The sequence below is a fragment of the Apis laboriosa genome, unplaced genomic scaffold (genome assembly GCF_014066325.1).
Source record: "Apis laboriosa isolate Shangri-la unplaced genomic scaffold, ASM1406632v1 scaffold28_cov147, whole genome shotgun sequence".
In the NCBI taxonomy this organism is placed as follows: domain Eukaryota; kingdom Metazoa; phylum Arthropoda; class Insecta; order Hymenoptera; family Apidae; genus Apis; species Apis laboriosa.
Genome location: NW_025222687.1, coordinates 1,285,171 through 1,290,170, shown reverse-complemented (window position 1 = coordinate 1,290,170; position 5,000 = coordinate 1,285,171).

The following is a 5,000-nucleotide window of genomic DNA, read 5'->3' as shown; positions in this document are numbered from 1 at the left end:
ACAATGAGGATCGGTGTAACGACGGCAACGGATCGCCACGACAAACGCGATAAAAACGTCGCGTTGACAAGTAGTCGGCCGCGATTGGCTTTCACGAATTTTTGTTTTCTCACTCGCTTGTGAACAACGCGCACACGCGGGCGAGCGGCGTGCGCGGCCGGGGTATACACACACACACACACACGCGCACGCGCACACTTCTTCTTCTATTTGCACAGAAGCGACCACCACACGTGTGTATTCGCGATCGGCCAACGATATATGTTTTTCGCGCGCGATCTCTCTCTCTTTTTCTCGCGCTCGGCCGGAGGAGGACTTCTTCAGGGAGAGAGGGTCTCTTCCGGTCTCCGCGGTGTGTCTCACTGCTCCTCGCTCCGTCGTAACTTTTGCGCAAACCCGGGACCCTCTCTTACTCTTTTACCTCTCTCTCTCTCTCTTTCTCCTTCCTCCTTTTCTCTTTCCCTCTTTCTCTCCCTCCCTCTCTATCTCTATCTCTACCGCTCTGTCCTCGTCCAGCCTATGGCAGTTTCTCTCTTTCTCTATTTCGCTGTCTCTCTCTCTCTTCCTCTGCTTGGTCCTAGGTAAACGCGGAGAGAGGTAGAGACTCTGGGCAGTCGACGAGAGATGGTAGTGGTGGTAGTGGTAGTGGTGGTGGTGGTGGTGGTGGTGGTGGCGGCGGCAGTAGTAGTGACGATGGTGGTGGTTGATGCGATTCGCCGATTGTGATGGTGGTGGTAGTGCACGAATACCGGTCGAAACGCGCGTATATACTATTCACCGATCGGAACGTGGCAGGACGGTGACAGTGACGATAATGGTAACGGTGGTAGTGGTGACTCTCCACGATGACGACGACGACGACGACGACGACGACGACGACGACGACGACGACGACGACGATGGTTGCGGCGATGGTGGTGGTGGTGGTTGGTGGTGGTGGTGGTGGTGGTGGTGGTGGTGGTGGTAGTGGTGGTGGTGATGGTGGTGGTGATGGTAGAGAAGAGGCCAGGTGGGCCCCGTGGCTTAGAGGCGAGGCCAGAAAGGGTTGAGGGTCCGAAAAGCACGGTTCTCTCTCTCTCGAGAACTGGCGGCGGAATACTCACGCTAGAGAGGAGACCTCGCGAGCCTCGTGAGTTGGTTTGTAAAGGGACCGTAGTATTGGTTCCTCGTCGAGTGGCACCTCTCTTCTCTTCTCTCTTCCTCTCTTACTCGCTCTCCCTCTACCTATCTCTTTCCTGCGCTTACTCTTTCCTCCCACCATATCGCCCCTCCACCTACCTACCACACCACCTTCCTCCACTCTCCCTTTCCCCACTGGTGCTCTCACTATTACATTACAAATAGCTCTCTTGCCTAGGCCACGTTTGTGAGGTGTTGCTCCTTCCGTGTACGTTTATATATTCGCTTCCACTTGCGTGTTGTGTGTGTGTGCGTGTGTATGCGTGTATGCGTGCGTGCGCGGTTACAAACGCGCCTCGATTCACGTGTGGAGCCTGTGTTTGTATTCCACGATGCACATGCACCAACTGTCGTACGATAAGAGTATACACACTTTGTCTCTATCTTCTTTTCCTCCGTCTTTTTCTTCTCTTTCCCTCCCTCCCTCCCTACCTATCTCCCTTCCTTCTACGCACTCCCACTCTCTCTCTCTCTCTCTCTCTCTCTGTTTTCCGCCTTTTCTTTCTCGCGTTTCTCCGTCTAGCGCAATATATACGTGTACGTGTACTCTCGTTTCCCAGTGTGCACACGCACGCGACGCACACACCGAGAATTGCAACCGCTCTCCGTACTCTTTTATTCTCATCCTCGTCGCTCGATAGCAGGCTTCTTTGTCACGGTAATGGTGTAATACAAGGCTCCGCTCGTGCTCGTGCACGTAATACGTAAGAATGGAGCGAGAGAGCTCCGCGCGGACCCTCGTAAACTTCTCCTTTTCTTTCTTTCTTTCTTTCGTTTCGTTTCGCGTTTCCTTTCTCCTCTTTCCTTTCATTCCAGCTCTCTCTCTTGCCCGCTTCCCCTGCCTTCTCCCCACACCTTGCAACACCCAACATTTCCGTTCTTTCCGTTCGTCCTCCCCTGTACCTGCCTTTTTCTCCCGTGTGTGCGTGCGCGTGTGCGCGTGTGCGTGCATGTCCACCGTGTCTATCCTCTCGCGTGTAGTCATTTCCATCCCGTTCTCAACGCCTCTTCCGTCTTTCTTTATCATCGCTTTTGAAACTTTATCTTTTGCTTTTCACTGCCCTCCCTTCATCCCTCCCGCTCCCACTCTTTGTCTTTCCCGCTTCTTTTCTTACTCCGCCTCGATCCTCCTTGCGAACGCGCTTGCGCGCGCCTCTTCAGTCTCCCGCGAGTCGACCAGATAGAACGTTACGTTTTCACCATCTCCCTTCACCCTCCCCCTTCCTTTCTCTCTCTCTCTCTCGCTCTCTCGCCGACCTTCCAACCCGCGTCTATTCTCCTCTCCGCGCCACCTATAACTCCCACGTGCTTTCTTCTTCCTCTCCTTCTTCCTCTTTCCTTTTAAAAAACTTTTTGGCCCGCGACCATCCTCCTCCAATCGGTCGGCGCGCGCCACCGTCGTATCGCGCGTACGTATTGCCAGTATCTACCTCTTTTTCATCCGGAGAATTATGTCGTTGCTCCATTTATGCATCGGAAACGCTTTCAGCCGTGATCGATAGTGAAATGCTTGAATGACTCGCTGGTAAACACCTACTGCTTCCAGCTTCCTTTCGCGTTTACTTTGATTACGATATTTAGCTCGTCCCATCTTATTAATCATTCTTATTATCGTTGGATTAAAAACGAGACTTTTCAAAAGGTTTTCGAAACTTTTGAAAATATTAACGTATTGAATTCCATATATATATATATATATATATATAATCGATTTTTTTCTCTCTCTCTCTTCTTTTCTTTCATTCATCGTGACTCGTATTAGATTCGTTTCATTAAAGAAACCTCTTTTTAGCTCGCGAACGTTTTACTTTTCATTCGTACTATTTATAAACATTCCTCGAAAGAATTTCATGGCCGACTGGTGTGTGCGGCTTGAATTCGAGTCGGTGCACCAGGTATGCGATTGTTTCGTCGTCGTTCCTCTTTCTCTGCGCGGCCGGCTCGTACGCGGGCAGCTATTGTACGCCATTCGGTAGATTCGGTCAACGATGCGCACGCTGTGTGTGTCCGAAGATTACGGCACACGGCCTGGCTATACTTAGAGCGGTAGACGAATTTCGCTTCGAGGGACGGAGTACGAAAGGAGGTCGAGAAACAGCTGATGCGATATGCGTTGCGCCGCGATTAATCTCCCTCTCTCTCTCTCTCTCGAATGCTCTTCCTCGCTATCACGATACTCGTATTTTAACATCAAGTTTTCATTCTTACCGAGCCATTCTTATCGAGCCATCATCGTTATTTTCGCATGTAATGTGCACAATTTTCATTCAATCTATATATATATATAAAGATTCCATATCTTCGTACGCGTTATATATTCGTATATTTTTTTTTAGCTTTACATTTTTTTGTTTCTTTCTATAAACGCGTAAACATCCGCAGTCCAGCTACACAACACACGTGTTTTGGAAGGAGAATAATCGGTTGGCGTACCGCCAATATTTTTTTCAAACAAAAGAGAATCGACGTTTATATTTTTTTATTGTCTCGCCCCGTGCACGGAGGCGAGCTTCTCTCGGATATGGAATATTGATAAAAAGAAAGGAAGGGGCGAACGTTTCGGAAACAATCCACAATAATATTCGTTACGTAAATTAGAATTGCCGTTTCACGTGATCGGCGGGGGTACTCCGTTGAGATCAGAGACAATTGAAAATTCGTTGAATACGACTCTGGCCTCTCAGCGCCAATTCAAACGTTATAATTAATTGCGCCGGCTATAATTGCAGGTTTTTTTTTTCTTTTCACTTTTTTTTTTTTCTTTCTTTCGATCGTAAGGAGCGTAACAAAGAGGAAAACAAAGAGTTGAAATAATCGAAGCCGGGATAACGCGAAAATGTCGATACGACGTTCGTACGAGAGCCTCGGTACGAACATTACGCGACCTCGTTCGCTTTTATTTCGCGATTTGAGACGGCGCACGATGGAAGAAGACGGTTGTAGGGGGCCCGGTCACCGTTCTTCCACCCTCGGCGTCGTCATCCTCCCCTCGGCTTTGATTAATTCGATCGGTGAGAGAAATCGACGATTTTTTTTTCTTCTTTTTTTTTTTTTTACGAGATCGGCGACGCTTATTTATTTCTTTTTTTCGATCAATCGATATATATATATATATATATCCCTCTGCCTCGATACCGCGTTAACTCAAAACGTTTACGTGACTCGAAACGAACACTCGAAAGGAACTATTTAAAAAATAGTTGATTTTACGCGCCATAAATAAAAAAAGGAATCGGTAAACAACAAATTCATCCGTGCACGTTGCGTTGTGTTTTTCCTCCACCTTTTGTTACGCGAATAATAAATATTCGCGACATTCGTGGAAAATATAATATGATTGCGTATACCTGATTTGCCTAATTTTATACGCGCTTATCGGAGAATTAATAACATTAATACTTCGAATCGAATCGATCCGAGTGAAAAGGTGGAAAACTTCTTTTCCTCGATTAATTAATCAAATATTATGCGCGCGTATATTATTATTATTATTATTATTATTATTATCACGCGTCGGCGTAATAATTGCCGAGGAAATTAATTAATTAATTACTTAATTAATTAATTAATTAATTCGCGCGCGTTCGATTCGTGGCGCTATTCGTGCAGCGGCGGCGGCGGCGGGCCCGATTCTCTGGCGTCGAGTTATCGGGCTCTCGATACTATTTATTTATTTATGGTGCGGTCTAAATTAAAAGCGCGTCGAGAAGGCCAAACGCCTTGCGTAATCGTTACAGGGAACACGCGGCTGTTTATCATTACGTGCGAAAGATAGAAGGAAGTGGCGGAGGAGGAGGAGGGAGCGGGGGCGGGGGAGGAGA